General features: G+C 42.2%; 1 protein-coding gene across 1 annotated transcript in view; it reads right to left on the bottom strand.

The window, feature by feature from the left end:
- KCNJ2 (potassium inwardly rectifying channel subfamily J member 2) overlaps window positions 1-17,771 on the bottom strand; it is a 97,177-nt gene that overhangs the window by 42,090 nt on the left and 37,316 nt on the right. The gene's annotated exons all lie outside the window — the stretch shown is intronic.

Raw genomic sequence — 17,771 nt, 5'->3', positions numbered from 1 at the left:
GGGAAGTGTTTGCACCCTGCACATAGGGTCTGATTCAGAGCTGGACACTATTTGCGCTCGCTCGTTCAGAAAAAGGGGGTGGCTATTTAAATTAACCATTCACTCTTTGCGGTCTGTTGCCGCCTCTAGGTCTGAACGAGCGAACAAAACATGCGGACGTTTTTTTGTAAAAAACGTCCCCTGGCCGCTCGCATCATACGTCATCTCCGCTATTTATTAGATCAATCGAGTACATCGAAAGGCGAATGAACTGCTCGCTATTCTTGTGGTTGGATTTTCCAACCGCAATCATGCGAGCAGATCTGGCTAAAAGACACCCAACTGGCGTGGTCGATGATGCTGCTTTCTTGATTATGCACTCCCATTAAACGCCCGTTTTGACCGTTTGGCATGCCTGCGTTCGGATCTCCACTCCCCGTTTTTAAGCACCTTCCCCTGTTACCACCCACAAACGCCTCATCCTCTCACTTAAAATAGCAGGCATTCGCTATATTGCGAGCACACGATTTCTGACCACACTGACTGGTTCGCGCATGCGTACTAAAACCCATACGCATGCGCAGATGTGCGAACATCGCTCGGAACGAACGAGCGGCCGCTTACGAGCGGCTCTGAATGAGACCCATAGACTCCTTGCTAGAATGAGTGACAGGATGAGCAGTTTGTAGGTGGTGACAGGGGTTGGTCGATGGAAACGGGGGAGTGGTGGTGCGAACGCAGGTGTGTCTGAGCCTCTTAGTGCAATTTCAGAGGCGTGCATAATTAAGATGCAGTGTTATAATACACAGCACATGGCTGAATTACACACTGAAGCACTGGCAGTGCTTGTGGTAGGGTATGGTCTGCCACAAGTGCTGCATATGGGTCCGGTGTTACTCAATGTTACCGATTGTTGCATGCACTTCCTGGAGATGACGTGTAACACTAAGGGAAAATGGGCGTCTTACTAGAGATGAGCGGGTTTGGTTCCCTGAGAACTGAACTCACCTGAACTTAGCAGATATGAGGCAGATCCAAGTCGGCTCGGGTTTTTCCAACTGACTCAGATCTCAAAATGAGGCAAAACATCATCATCCCGCTGTCAGATTCTTGCGGGTTTTGGATTCTATAAAGGTCTCTCAATCGCCGCCATTTTTCATTCCGGCTGTGGAGAGTGAATAGGGAGGGAGCTGGGAGCTGTGCTGTGCTGCTGTTGTGCATAATTGTGCATAATTGTGATTTGTGAGGTTGTGCTGGGAGCTGCTGTTGTGCATAATAGGTTGTCCTGTACATAGGGGCTGGCTGGCTGTTGTCCATAGTGGCTGGCTGGCTGTTGTCCATAGGGGCTGGATGGCAGTTTGAGGTTGTCCTGTCCATAGGGGCTGGCTGTTATCCATAGGAGCTGGCTGACTGTTGTCCACAGGGGATGGCGGGCTGACTGTTTGAGGTTGTCCTGTTCATAGGGGCTGGCTGTTGTCCATATGGGCTGGCTTGTTGTTGTCCATAAGGGCTGGCTGTTGTCCATATTAATCCATATAGGGGCTGGCTGTTGTCCTGTCCATAGGGGATGGCTGGCTGTTGTTCATAGGGACTGGCTTGCTGTTGTCCATAGGGGCTGGATGTACAAGGGGGTGCTTTGTCCATTAGGGGAGCTCTTCTTCACACCCAGTGTAAAAACAATAAAAAAAATGTGTGTATGTGTTAGCCACACCACCAGTGAAAAAATAAAAACAAATTTTTTTGGTGTGTGCATGTTAGCCTCACCACCAGTGTGAAAATTACAATTATTTTTTTTGGCATGTGCATGTTAGCCTGCCACACCACTAGTGTAAAAATAAAACAATTTTTGGTGTTTGCGTGTTAGCCTGCCACACCACCAGCGTAAAAATAAAAACTTTTTTTTTGTGTGCGTGTTAGCCTGCCACACCACCAGTGTGAAAATAAAAACAATTTTTTGGTGTGTGCATGTTAGCCTGCAACACCACCAGTGTGAAAATAAAAACAATTTTTTGGTGTGTGCATGTTAGCCACACCACCAGTATGAAAATAAAAACAATTTTTTGGTGTCTGCGTGTTAGCCTGCAACACCACCAGTGTAAAAATAAAAACAACGTTTTGGTGAGTGCGTGTTAGCCTGCCACACCACCAATATGAAAATAAAAACAATTTTTTTGTGTGTGCGTGTTAGCCTGCCACACCACCAGTGTGAAAATAAAAAAAAAATTTGGTGTGTGTGTTAGCCTGCCACACCACCAGTGTGAAAAAAAAAACATTTTTTGGTGTGTGCGTGTTAGCCTGCCACACCACCAGTGTGAAAATAAAAACAATTTTTTGGTGTGTGCGTGTTAGCCTGCCACACCACCAGTGTGAAAATAAAAGCAATTATTTGGTGTGTGCGTGTGAGCCTGCCACACCACCAGTGTGGAAAAAAAAACAATTTTTGGTGTGTGCGTGTTAGCCTGCCACACCACCAGTGAGAAAATATAAACATTTTTTTTGGTGTGTGCATGTTAGCCTGCCACACCACCAGTGTGAAAACACAAATCATTTTTTGGTGTGTGCGTGTTAGCCTGCCACATGACCAGTGTGAAAATAAAAAACATTTTGGTGTGTGTGTGTTAGCCTGCCACACCTCCAGTGTGAAAATAAAATCAATTTTTTGGTGTGCATGTTAGCCTGCCACATCACCAGTGTAAAAATAAAAACATTTTTTTTGTTGTGTGTGTGTTAGTCTGCCACACCACCAGTGTGAAAATAAAAACAATTTTTTTGGTGTGTGTGTGTTAGCCTGCCACACCACCACTGTAAATATAAAAACTTTTTTTGGTGTGTGCATGTTACCCTGCCACACCACCAGTGTGAAAATAAAAACAATTTTTTGGTGTGTGCGTGTTAGCCTGCCACACCACCAGTGTGAAAATAAAAAAAAATTTGGTGTGTGTGTTAGCCTGCCACACCACCAGTGTGAAAAAAAAAACAATTTTTGGTGTGTGCGTGTTAGCCTGCCACACCACCAGTGTGAAAATAAAAACAATTTTTTGGTGTGTGCGTGTTAGCCTGCCACACCACCAGTGTGAAAATAAAAGCAATTATTTGGTGTGTGCGTGTTAGCCTGCCACACCACCAGTGTGGAAAAAAAAACAATTTTTGGTGTGTGCGTGTTAGCCTGCCACACCACCAGTGAGAAAATATAAACATTTTTTTTGGTGTGTGCATGTTAGCCTGCCACACCACCAGTGTGAAAACACAAATCATTTTTTGGTGTGTGCGTGTTAGCCTGCCACATGACCAGTGTGAAAATAAAAAAAATTTTGGTGTGTGTGTGTTAGCCTGCCACACCTCCAGTGTGAAAATAAAATCAATTTTTTGGTGTGCATGTTAGCCTGCCACATCACCAGTGTAAAAATAAAAACATTTTTTTTGTTGTGTGTGTGTTAGTCTGCCACACCACCAGTGTGAAAATAAAAACAATTTTTTTGGTGTGTGTGTGTTAGCCTGCCACACCACCACTGTAAATATAAAAACTTTTTTTGGTGTGTGCATGTTACCCTGCCACACCACCAGTGTGAAAATAAAAACAATTTTTTGGTGTGTGCGTGTTAGCCTGCCACACCACCAGTGTGAAAATAAAAACAATTATTTGGTGTGTGCGTGTTAGCCTGCCACACCAGCAGTGTGGAAAAAAAACAATTTTTGGTGTGTGCGTGTTAGCCTGCCACACCACCAGTGTGAAAATAAAAACATTTTTTTTGGTGTGTGCATGTTAGCCTGCCACACCACCAGTGTGAAAACACAAATCATTTTTTGGTGTGTGTGTGTTAGCCTGCCACATGACCAGTGTGAAAATAAAAAACATTGTGGTGTGTGTGTGTGTTAGCCTGCCACACCTCCAGTGTGAAAATAAAATCAATTTTTTGGTGTGTGCATGTTAGCCTGCCACACCACCAGTGTAAAAATAAAAACATTTTTTTGGTGTGTGTGTGTTAGTCTGCCACACCACCAGTGTGAAAATAAAAACAATTATTTGGTGTATGCGTGTTAGCCTGCCACACCACCAGTGTGGAAAAAAAAACAATTTTTGGTGTGTGCGTGTTAGCCTGCCACACCACCAGTGTGAAAATAAAAACATTTTTTTTGGTGTGTGCATGTTAGGCTGCCACACCACCAGTGTGAAAACACAAATAATTTTTTGGTGTGTGCGTTTTAGCCTGCCACATGACCAGTGTGAAAATAAAAAAAAATTTGGTGTGTGTATTAGCCTGCCACACCTCCAGTGTGAAAATAAAATCAATTTTTTGGTGTGTGCATGTAAGCCTGCCACACCACTAGTGTAAAAATAAAAACATTTTTTTTGTTGTGTGTGTGTTAGTCTGCCACACCACCAGTGTGAAAATAAAAACAATTTTTTTGTGTGTGCGCGATAGCCTGCCACACCACCAGTGTAAAAATAAAAACATTTTTTTTGTTGTGTGTGTGTTAGCCTGCCACACCACCAGTGAGAAAAAAAAAAATTTTTGGTGTGTGTGTTAGCCTGCAACACCACCAGTGTGAAAATAAAAACAATTTTTTGGTGTGTGCGTGTTAGCCTGCCACACCACCAGTGTGAAAATAAAAACAATTATTTGGTGTGTGCGTGTTAGCCTGCCACACCACCAGTGTGAAAATAAAAACAATTATTTGGTGTGTGTGTGTTAGCCTGCCACACCACCACTGTAAATATAAAAACTTTTTTTGGTGTGTGCATGTTAGCCTGCCACACCACCAGTGTGAAAATAAAAACAATTTTTTGGTGTGTGCGTGTTAGCCTGCCACACCACCAGTGTGAAAATAAAAACAATTATTTGGTGTGTGCGTGTTAGCCTGCCACACCACCAGTGTGAAAATAAAAACATTTTTTTTGGTGTGTGCATGTTAGCCTGCCACACCACCAGTGTGAAAACACAAATAATTTTTTGGTGTGTGCGTGTTAGCCTGCCACATGACCAGTGTGAAAATAAAAAACATTTTGGTGTGTGTGTGTTAGCCTGCCACACCTCCAGTGTGAAAATAAAATCATTTTTTTGGTGTGTGCATGTTAGCCTGCCATACCACCAGTGTAAAAATAAAAACATTTTTTTTGTTGTGTGTGTGTTAGCCTGCCACACCTCCAGTGTGAAAATAAAATCATTTTTTTGGTGTGTGCATGTTAGCCTGCCACACCACCAGTGTGGAAAAAAAAACAATTTTTGGTGTGTGCGTGTTAGCCTGCCACACCACCAGTGTAAAAATAAAAACATTTTTTTGTTTTGTGTGTGTTAGTCTGCCACACCACCAGTGTGAAAATAAAAACAATTTTTTTTGTGTGTGTGTGTTAGCCTGCCACACCACCACTGTAAATATAAAAACTTTTTTTGGTGTGTGCATGTTAGCCTGCCACACCACCAGTGTGAAAATTAAAGCAATTATTTGGTGTGTGCGTGTTAGCCTGCCACACCACCAGTGTGGAAAAAAAAACAATTTTTGGTGTGTGCGTGTTAGCCTGCCACACCACCAGTGTGAAAATAAAAACATTTTTTTTTGGTGTGTACATGTTAGCCTGCCACACCACCAGTGTGAAAACACAAATCATTTTTTGGTGTGTGCGTGTTAGCCTGCCACATGACCAGTGTGAAAATAAAAATTTTTTTGGTGTGTGTGTGTTAGCCTGCCACACCTCCAGTGTGAAAATAAAATCAATTTTTTGGTGTGTGCATGTTAGCCTGCCACACCACCAGTGAAAAAAGAAAAACATTTTTTTGTTTTGTGTGTGTTAGTCTGCCACACCACCAGTGTGAAAATAAAAACAATTTTTTTGGTGTGTGTGTGTTAGCCTGCCACACCACCACTGTAAATATAAAAACTTTTTTTGGTGTGTGCATGTTAGCCTGCCACACCACCAGTGTGAAAATAAAAGCAATTATTTGGTGTGTGCGTGTTAGCCTGCCACACCACCAGTGTGGAGAAAAAAACAATTTTTGGTGTGTGCGTGTTAGCCTGCCACACCACCAGTGTGAAAATAAAAACATTTTTTTTGGTGTGTGCATGTTAGCCTGCCACACCACCAGTGTGAAAACACAAATCATTTTTTGGTGTGTGCGTGTTAGCCTGCCACATGACCAGTGTGAAAATAAAAAACATTTTGGTGTGTGTGTGTTAGCCTGCCACACCTCCAGTGTAAAAATAAAATCAATTTTTTGGTGTGTGCATGTTAGCCTGCCACATCACCAGTGTAAAAATAAAAACATTTTTTTTGTTGTGTGTGTGTTAGTCTGCCACACCACCAGTGTGAAAATAAAAACATTTTTTTTGGTGTGTGTGTGTTAGCCTGCACACCACCACTGTAAATATAAAAACTTTTTTTGGTGTGTGCATGTTAGCCTGCCACACCACCAGTGTGAAAATAAAAACAATTTTTTGGTGTGTGCGTGTTAGCCTGCCACACCACCAGTGTGAAAATAAAATCAATTATTTGGTGTGTGCGTGTTTGCCTGCCACACCAGCAGTGTGGAAAAAAAACAATTTTTGGTGTGTGCGTGTTAGCCTGCCACACCACCAGTGTGAAAATAAAAACATTTTTTTTTGGTGTGTGCATGTTAGCCTGCCACACCACCAATGTGAAAACACAAATCATTTTTTGGTGTGTGTGTGTTAGCCTGCCACATGACCAGTATGAATATAAAAAACATTTTGGTGTGTGTGTTAGCCTGCCACACCTCCAGTGTGAAAATAAAATCAATTTTTTGGTGTGTGCATGTTAGCCTGCCACACCACCAGTGTAAAAATAAAAACATTTTTTTTGTTGTGTGTGTGTTAGCCTGCCACACCTCCAGTGTGAAAATAAAATCAATTTTTTGGTGTGTGCATGTTAGCCTGCCACACCACCAGTGTGGAAAAAAAAACAATTTTTGGTGTGTGCGTGTTAGCCTGCCACACCACCAGTGTAAAAATAAAAACATTTTTTTGTTTTGTGTGTGTTAGTCTGCCACACCACCAGTGTGAAAATAAAAACAATTTTTTTGGTGTGTGTGTGTGTTAGCCTGCCACACCACCACTGTAAATATAAAAACTTTTTTTGGTGTGTGCATGTTAGCCTGCCACACCACCAGTGTGAAAATAAAAGCAATTATTTGGTGTGTGCGTGTTAGCCTGCCACACCACCAGTGTGGAAAAAAAAACAATTTTTGGTGTGTGCGTGTTAGCCTGCCACACCACCAGTGTGAAAATAAAAACATTTTTTTTTTGTGTGTGCATGTTAGCCTGCCACACCACCAGTGTGAAAACACAAATCATTTTTTGGTGTGTGCGTGTTAGCCTGCCACATGACCAGTGTGAAAATAAAAAAAATTTTGGTGTGTGTGTGTTAGCCTGCCACACCTCCAGTGTGAAAATAAAATCAATTTTTTGGTGTGCATGTTAGCCTGCCACATCACCAGTGTAAAAATAAAAACATTTTTTTTGTTGTGTGTGTGTTAGTCTGCCACACCACCAGTATGAAAATAAAAACATTTTTTTGGTGTGTGTGTTAGCCTGCCACACCACCACTGTAAATATAAAAACTTTTTTTGGTGTGTGCATGTTAGCCTGCCACACCACCAGTGTGAAAATAAAAACAATTTTTTGGTGTGTGCGTGTTAGCCTGCCACACCACCAGTGTGAAAATAAAAACAATTATTTGGTGTGTGCGTGTTAGCCTGCCACACCAGCAGTGTGGAAAAAAAAACAATTTTTGGTGTGTGCGTGTTAGCCTGCCACACCACCAGTGTGAAAATAAAAACATTTTTTTTTGGTGTGTGCATGTTAGCCTGCCACACCACCAGTGTGAAAACACAAATCATTTTTTGGTGTGTGTGTGTTAGCCTGCCACATGACCAGTGTGAAAATAAAAAACATTTTGGTGTGTGTGTGTTAGCCTGCCACACCTCCAGTGTGAAAATAAAATCAATTTTTTGGTGTGTGCATGTTAGCCTGCCACACCACCAGTGTAAAAATAAAAACATTTTTTTTGTTGTGTGTGTGTTAGTCTGCCACACCACCAGTGTGAAAATAAAAACAATTTTTTTGGTGTGTGTGTGTTAGCCTGCCACACCACCACTGTAAATATAAAAACTTTTTTTGGTGTGTGCATGTTAGCCTGCCACATCACCAGTGTGAAAATAAAAACAATTTTTTGGTGTGTGCGTGTTAGCCTGCCACACCACCAGTGTGAAAATAAAAACAATTATTTGGTGTGTGCGTGTTAGCCTGCCACACCACCAGTGTGGAAAAAAAACAATTTTTGGTGTGTGCGTGTTAGCCTGCCACACCACCAGTGTGAAAATAAAAACATTTTTTTTTGTGTGTGCATGTTAGCCTGCCACACCACCAGTGTGAAAACACAAATAATTTTTTGGTGTGTGCGTGTTAGCCTGCCACATGACCAGTGTGAAAATAAAAAAAAATTTGGTGTGTGTATTAGCCTGCCACACCTCCAGTGTGAAAATAAAATCAATTTTTTGGTGTGTGCATGTTAGCCTGCCACACCACTAGTGTAAAAATAAAAACATTTTTTTTGTTGTGTGTGTGTTAGTCTGCCACACCACCAGTGTGAAAATAAAAACAATTTTTTTGTGTGTGCGTGATAGCCTGCCACACCACCAGTGTAAAAATAAAAACATTTTTTTTGTTGTGTGTGTGTTAGTCTGCCACACCACCAGTGAGAAAATAAAAAATTTTTTGGTGTGTGTGTTAGCCTGCAACACCACCAGTGTGAAAATAAAAACAATGTTTTGGTGTGTGCGTGTTAGCCTGCCACACCACCAGTGTGAAAATAAAAACATTTTTTTTTGGTGTGTGCATGTTAGCCTGCCACACCACCAGTGTGAAAACACAAATCATTTTTTGGTGTGTGCATGTTAGCCTGCCACATGACCAGTGTGAAAATAAAAAAAATGTTGGTGTGTGTGTTAGCCTGCCACACCTCCAGTGTGAAAATAAAATCAATTTTTTGGTGTGTGCATGTTAGCCTGCCACACCACCAGTGTAAAAATAAAAACAGCCTGCCACACCACCAGTGTGAAAATAAAAACAATTTTTTGGTGTGTGCGTGTTAGCCTGCCACACCACCAGTGTGAAAATAAAAACAATTATTTGGTGTGTGTGTGTTAGCCTGCCACACCACCACTGTAAATATAAAAACTTTTTTTGGTGTGTGCATGTTAGCCTGCCACACCACCAGTGTGAAAATAAAAACAATTTTTTGGTGTGTGCGTGTTAGCCTGCCACACCACCAGTGTGAAAATAAAAACAATTATTTGGTGTGTGCGTGTTAGCCTGCCACACCAGCAGTGTGGAAAAAAAAACAATTTTTGGTGTGTGCGTGTTAGCCTGCCACACCACCAGTGTGAAAATAAAAACATTTTTTTTTGGTGTGTGCATGTTAGCCTGCCACACCACCAGTGTGAAAACACAAATCATTTTTTGGTGTGTGCGTGTTAGCCTGCCACATGACCAGTGTGAAAAAAAAAACATTTTGGTGTGTGTGTGTTAGCCTGCCACACCTCCAGTGTGAAAATAAAATCATTTTTTTGGTGTGTGCATGTTAGCCTGCCATACCACCAGTGTAAAAATAAAAACATTTTTTTTGTTGTGTGTGTGTTAGCCTGCCACACCTCCAGTGTGAAAATAAAATCTATTTTTTGGTGTGTGCTTGTTAGCCTGCCACACCACCAGTGTGGAAAAAAAAACAATTTTTGGTGTGTGCGTGTTAGCCTGCCACACCACCAGTGTAAAAATAAAAACATTTTTTTGTTTTGTGTGTGTTAGTCTGCCACACCACCAGTGTGAAAATAAAAACAATTTTTTTGATGTGTGTGTGTTAGCCTGCCACACCACCACTGTAAATATAAAAACTTTTTTTGGTGTGTGCATGTTAGCCTGCCACACCACCAGTGTGAAAATAAAAGCAATTATTTGGTGTGTGCGTGTTAGCCTGCCACACCACCAGTGTGGAAAAAAAAACAATTTTTGGTGTATGCGTGTTAGCCTGCCACGGTGTGTGCATGTTAGCCTGCCACACAACCAGTGTGAAAACACAAATCATTTTTTGGTGTGTGCATGTTAGCCTGCCACACCACCAGTGTGAAAATAAAAACAATTATTTGGTGTGTGCGTGTTAGCCTGCCACACCACCAGTGTGAGAAAAAAAACAATTTTTGGTGTGTGCGTGTTAGCCTGCCACACCACCAGTGTGAAAAAAAATTGTGTGTGCATATTAGCCTGCCACACCACCAGTGTGAAAAAAAAAAAAAATTGTGTGTGCGTGTTAGCCTGCCACACCACCAGTGTGAAAAAAAAAAATACATTGTGTGTGTGTTAGCCTGCCACACCACCAGTGTGAAAATAAAAACAATTTTTGGTGTGTGCGTGTTAGTCACATCACCAGTTTGAAAATAAAAACTATTTTTTGGTGTGTGCGTGTTAGCCTGTCACACCTCCAGTGTAAAAATAAAAACAATTTTTTGGCGAGTGCGTGTTAGCCTGCCACACCACCAATATGAAAATAAAAACAATTTTTTTGTGTGTGCGTGTTAGCCTGCCACACCACCAGTGTGAAAATAAAAATTTTTTTTGGTGTGTGTGTGTTAGCCTGCCACACCACCAGTGTGAAAATAAAAACAATTTTTTGGTGTGTGCGTGTCAGCCTGCCACACCACCAATGCAAAAATAAAAACAATTTTTTATGTGTACACCACCAGTGTGAAAATAAAACAATTTTTTTGTGTGTGCGTGTTAGCCTGCCACACCACCACTATGAAACTAAAAACTATTTTTAGGTGTGTGCGTTAGCCTGCTATACCACCAGTGTGAAATTAAAAAAAGATTTGTGTCTGCGTGTTAGCCTATCACACCACCAGTGTGAAAATAAAATATTTTTTTGTGTGTGTGGTTGGTTGTGTGTGTTAGCTGCAACTTAGCTATGCTATAATTGCTTGGTGACACTGCTATAAGACCGCAGTGAGTATGGAAGACAGTCACATGACAGGAGAGCAGGATCCATATACCAGTCTTGTAGCTGCCGGCAGCAGTGATGATGATGCAAGGCTGTTAACGTCATCTATGAAGGCCGATGTACCAGGGCTTAAGTCAGGCCAAAAAGTCAGCCCAAAAAAATCAACTTTTACCTTGTTAAAGAAAAAAAAATCTAAAGCTAAGTCAGCTTTAGAGAAACAAAAAATTGGCAATATGCCATTCACTACACGAAGTGGCAAGGAAAGGATAAGGCCTTGGCCTTTATTATTTATGACTGGTGTTTCTAGTGATGATTTAAGCTTGTAGGAGAGGTACAAGAAAAATTAAAATTGTTAAGACGGGTAAGACACCGGAACCAACTGTGTGCTCCGATAAATCACAAATCCCCGAGGACAGTCCAAGTGTGAACGCAGTTGCCATGTGTGAGCCTGACCTTTCTAATACTGTACTTGAAGAGGATCCTCCTTCCACCATTTGTGTGCCCTCTGCAAATGTGGGGATGAGCAGCAAAAGTCAACATGCAGACATAGAAATCGAGGATGCTTCTGTGGAATTGCACGAGGAGGTTGAGGATATTTATCTAGTTGGCGATAACAACAAGGATGATGAGGATTTTGATGATGATGAGGATGTTGATGGTGAGGATGTTTCTGTAAAAACTGTAAATCCGACAACAGTTGGTGCCATGCCTAGGCAAAGGACCAAAAAATCCACATCTCATATGTGGAATCATTTTCACCCGAATATGGACAATCTTTGCCAAGCCATTTGTAACCATTGCCATGTAACAGTGAGTGGAGGTAAGGACCTTAACCATCTTGAAACTTCCTCCCTGTTACGTCACTTGCAGCGCATTCATCAAATTGGAAAGGGTATAGAAACTTTGTGGACAAAAAGACGAACAACAATCAGTCCAGTGTCACCTAGCTGCTCCTTTCTATCTGGATCCAAGCGTCTGCAATCTCCACCACCAACACCTGCATCATCATCAACATCCTCATTCATGATTGGAAGTAGTCCTGTATCCAATTTTATAAGCATGACTGACTCCTCTCCTATCCGTGATTCCTCAGAAGGATCCTTGAGTGCTACGTCTGTTGCTGCTGCTGGGGGTGGATCTTCATCCCAGAAAGGGACCAAGAAGACTACTACTAGCAGCAATTTAAAAAAACAATTGACTATTAAACAGTCCTTTGATAGAGGAAGTAAGTATAACAGCTGTCACCCATTTTCACAGCGGATCACTGATGCCATGATGGCTGTGCTAGTATTAGATGGTGAAATAAAAGAAAATGAGGATGATAGTGTGGAGGAAGTGCAAAAACAGGGAGTCACCTCCTCCCTGTTAAGTCATTTGCAGCGAGTTCATGCAATTTGTTTAACAAAATGATAATAATTTGTAAATTAATAACAAGCAGTCCAGTATCAGCTACCAGCAGTATGGACCAACACATTCAATCTCCACCACTAGTCCTTCCAAGGAGTTCAGCCACGAAAGTGTCAGTCCTAGTCGCTAAAGTGCTTGGTTTGTTAAACTGTGCATGTCCATTTTAATATTCCACATAAGAGTGTGTGGGAGGGACAATTCCATCTTGCACCTCTTTCCTTTACATTTTGCACAATTTGGGGCATTGCCGATTGACATTATTGTAGTTTATTAAACTGCCATCCTGTCTGCCACTGCCAGGGGTGTTTCTAGAGAGGAGGGGGCCCATGTGCAGTCTCCGAAATGGGCCCCCTCCTCTCTGTCCAGCGGCCGGCAGCATACTGAGCTGTGTGCAGCCAGCATCGGAGTTATAGATTCTGGGCACTAGAGTGCGCCCAGAGTCTATAGAGTATGCGCAGGTCACTGGGAAAATGGCCGCGGCAGCCATTTTCCAGTTGTTTTTACAGTGCCGGACCCCCACGCCGACGTGGGACTCCGGAGAGGTAAGTAATACTATTGGTGCAGGGTGTGCGGTGCGGGACCCCCCTGGACCCATTATAGATACGCCCCTGGCCACAGCTGTGCGGCAATGTTTCATAGATGTCCTATATTTTTTTAAACTGCCATGCGTTTGTGCCGCTGCTTTGTCGCTTACTTTAGCCAGCCAGCTCGCTGCAGCCTTTGGCCTACAGTATATTGGTGAAAAATAGTGAAATCAATATTGTGAGCTGTGAGGTGGTTAAAAATGCATGGAAATGCCTGAAAATTATTGTTATTAAGGTTAATAATACTGTAGGAACAAAAACAGGCCCAAATTATGTAGTTTTAGCTGTTTATATAATTTTTTGGAAGAAATATAGATCCAAAACTAAAACCAAACAACAAAACACCAAGGAAAAAAATCCCAAACCAGATCCAGATCCAAAACCAGGGGAAATACAGATCCAAAACCAAAACACGGGGGTCGGCGCACATCTCTAGTCTTAACACAGGCTGGTGGGCATCTAAATACACACCGCGATCACATGCCAAGACATAGTGGGTGTGCTAATGCCTTGCCGTGCGATCGCGGGATTTATATACTTTGGCTGTGTGGGAACGCATCTAGCGAGCGGGTCTGAATCAGGCACTTAGTTATGTCCTCATATACGGATGATTCTTCCCAAATGTGTCATTGAAAGACACAGCAGCACAGATGGGTCTCATTGATCCCGTCCGTACTTCTGTGTCAATGACACAGATGCATGTAGCACTGATCTCCCTGGTCCATGCTACATGCATCTGTATCATGTATGACATCGTTCCGTGTGCACACATACAGAACGATGTTATTCAAATCGAGAAAGATAGGTCAAAATCTTTCTGCATTTTAGTTGATCTACAATGACGATACACGACACCAGGGCTACGCATCGGCATCGGCATCGTGATCATGCCCACACACGGCACGTTTTACACGATTGGTCATTCCAAACTATCGAAAATGGCCAAATCGTGTAATAAATTGCACCATGTCTGGGGGCCTTTACTCCTCCATGGGCAGCAATAAGCAGATCTCACTAGATTCTCTGCCTCTCACAGTGACATCCTCTCGCTTCTATGTGCAATCACTCCCTCTTGTCACAGATGCTGCCTCAACAGGTCCCCTCCTCTCTCCTGAGGCACTGCTCCCTTTAGGTACCGTTATGATCTCCTCTCCTAACTCCTATCCTTTTTATATCATTGGCCAGGAGAGCTCCTCTTTCCCGTTTAGGACATGTAGCAGTGGCTTCATACAAGCAGTTCTAAAAAAGTATCTTTCCCTTCCTTGTAACAATCAACATTTGTTCTCTTTCATTATACCCCCACTGTACAATGTTTACAGTACATAATGTCCTCACATAACTTTTATAATGCTGAACACTTTATTAACTCCCATTTTCCATTCTGTCCCTTTAGTAACCTACCCATCCTATCTCACCACCATCTACAGGGGATACACATGATTTGTCTATTGTGTGTGTGGCTTTATAAAGCCAATGAAACATATGAAAAAGTGTTAAGAGCTATATGGGCTATGACGTATCAAGCAGTGTAAAGAGTGGGGAAGTGGAGAATTTGCCCACAGTAACCAATCAGCTTCGACGTAGCATTTATCAAATACATTCTATAAATGATAGGTAGTTATGGGCAACTTCCCCACTTCCCCACTCTTTACACTGCTTAATACATCTACCCCATATTCAGCTATAACACCCTCATCTGATTAGTATCAGTGCAGCCTATTCTACTGACATGCAGAGAGTATCCTAGTGACTTCAATACAATGCAGAGTGACTTCAGTACAATACAGAGAGCATCCTAGTGACTTTAGTACAATACAGAGAGCATCCTAGTTACCTTAATACAAAATAGAGAGTATTCTGGTGGACTTTATAGAAGGAGCGTCCAAGTGGCTTCTATGCAATACAGCAGGGGTAATCAACATGCAGCACTCCAGCTACTGTGGAACTACAAATCCCAGCATATCCTGTCACTGTTTTGCTATTAGGGCATTCTAAAATTGTGGCAGGGCATGCTAAAATGTGTAGTTCTTCAGCAGCTGAATACCCTGAAATAGGAAACATTCCATTGACCATACTTTTTGTGTCCTCACAGCCTGTCCCCACTGCACAATGATGTGATTATGCCCTTGCTCAGAGGGCAGGATCTGGGAGGAGGGCCTACTCTCCTGGGAGCCAAGGAGGACTCCTTGAAATTCTGAAAGTCTCCTGGACATTTCAAGAGAGTAGGCAAAAAGGACATTAACCTCTGTACAATAGAGAATATTCTAATGATGGATATATATGATATATTAGTAATCTATATACTGAGGGCATCCTAGTGACCTCTACATTATTCAGAAAGAATCTTTATAGACAATATACATTAGAGATAACATTTTAGTGACCTCTATTTGATACAGAGAGCATAAATGAGGGCTATTTTTACCAACAAATAGTCTACAGATAAATGTGTAATGGAACCAATCCCTTTACTCACCAGTAAGCTATAAATAAACAGGAAATGTTTAATACTGATCTCACTATTATTTAGGCAATGCATTTCACGATGCGTGGCAGCTTCTTCAGGCAGTGGAAAGTAAATGCTTACCCTGGCTTGCTTACCCTCCCGATTTGGTCGGGAGCCTCCCGAATATCGGGTGCCGCTCCCGACCCCCCGGAAAGGCCTCCCGGCTGCCGCCTACCCCCCAGAACTACTACTAGAAAACCCTGCAGCGGGGGGGCCCGATGACGCGAATCGCACTGAATCGCATCATCGTGGCTCCGCCCCCTGCTTCACAATGCCTTTTTCCCGGCATTGTGAAGAGAGGGCGGGGCCACGATGACGCGATCGTGCGGTCACGCCTCTGGCCCCACCCCCAAAACGACATCATAGCCCCGCAACGCCCCCCGGAAGGAGGGAGCTGAATGTCGGCAAGTATGTGCTTACCACTACTGCAGTTGTACTGTAAGTAACAGGCGGCCCATGGGCCCCCAGCAACCTTGTGAGTCTTCGCTTGTAGCCCCCAGCTACATGTTCTGCTTTCATTTTGTTAAAAAAAATGCAAAGAATAACTGTACAATGCAGAGTGGACACTAAACATATCAGAGGAGAAAGGTGTGCAATGTATTCAGTTCCATCTGCCCTCCCTACTTAATTTGCTGTAAGTATTTTGGACATGTGGGGAGACATGTGGCATGTGTGGAGTGTGAGTGCAATGTGGAGGAAGTGTAAGTGACATGCAGGGAACTTTTAGTGAAATGTTATTTCCCTAAATGCCCCAGCAGAGCTTACAATATATATATACACCCTACCACATACACACTAGGGTTAATTTATGTTGGGAGCCAATTTGCCTACAAATAGGAGGTAACCGGAGTACCTGGGGGAAACCCACCACTGTTAGGACCATAGCGGGAATCAAACCTATGACCTCAGTGCTGTGAGGCAGAAATGCTAACCATTACACCGTCTGTGCTGCCCCAAGGGAGGTACATGTGAGGGAGGTATGGTCTGACAGCATGTGTGGGAGTAGAGTAGCATATTAGGGGCATGTGGAGAGATCTGAGTGGCACGCAAGTTGCATGTGATGTCAAAGATGTCAGGTGCAGAAGTTTTGGGGCTGTTTTTTTATTCTTCAAATTAAGGGTAATGAAGGGTAATGGAGGGTTGCCCATGACTAGACTATCGAGTTTGTCAACTTATCCAGTAACATTTCTACTGACATTTGGGAGAAATGCAGATGATAATCCCTTAAGCTGCATACACGATTTTTTTAATGATTATCGTTAAACGATATCGTTTAACGATAATCGTTTGCAAATATCGTTCACTTTCTGAGTCAAACGATGAACGATTATCGTTCATGCGCGTTCACGTTTGTAGTTTGTCGTTTGTAGTTTGTAGTTCCGTCAGACTTGTCAACTCAACGATTTTCATTAAGGGAATATGCAAAAGTCGTTTGTAGTTCATAAAAATCGTTCATGCCATTTAGTAAATGAACAACTTTAGTAAACGATTTTAGTAAATTTTTTCAAGGGAAAAAATAGTTTACTAAAATCGTTCATTAAAAAAATCGTTGTGTGTGTATGCAGCTTAATGGAGCGTACACACGGTCAGATTTGTCAGACTTGTCAGATTTGTCAGATGAACGATTGAACGATTAAACGATTTGAACGATTTGAACGATTGAACGATTTTTGACTGCATTATGGAATCATCCAAGTCTGACTGCAAACCCATCAGATGTCAGATATCGTTATCTGACAAACGGGAACGCGCATCGTTCATCGTCCATCGTTCAGGCATGTCAGATATGAACGATTTTCCTTCAGATATGAACGACTGAACGATTTTTAAATCGTTATCGTTCATATCTGAAGGAAAAATCTGATCGTGTGTATGCACCATAACTGTTTAGATTGTGTTTATTGTCATGGTAGCTATTGCGTGGCAATGTATTGTGTGGCTTAAAAGTGTATTATACCGAGGGACAGATACACCCCCCATGCCTCCTTGACCAACTGCCTTTGACCCAATCCCCACCTCTAGACTGGTCTAATTACATGCATACATACTACTGAAAAATGCCGGTAGCTAGGAATCTTTGGAGTCAAGGTTGTTTAGCAGAATTTTATGTAGTATCAGATCTGTGTTCATTGGGAGAGCAACTTGTATAACAGAGAAAGTGTGAAACGAGATTCCTCTTTAATTGCTTAGTCTTTTCATATCATGTCACATAATTCACTTTGTGCTACATTCACAGTAGGCAGGACATAGATGAATACATGGATAGGTAATTAGAGAGATAGAGACCTTT

The sequence above is a fragment of the Taudactylus pleione genome, unplaced genomic scaffold (genome assembly GCF_031769625.1).
Source record: "Taudactylus pleione unplaced genomic scaffold, aTauple2 ptg000016l, whole genome shotgun sequence".
In the NCBI taxonomy this organism is placed as follows: Eukaryota; Metazoa; Chordata; class Amphibia; order Anura; family Myobatrachidae; genus Taudactylus; species Taudactylus pleione.
The sequence above is the reverse complement of the archived record's forward strand: the minus strand, read 5'-3'. Positions and strand labels throughout refer to the sequence as shown.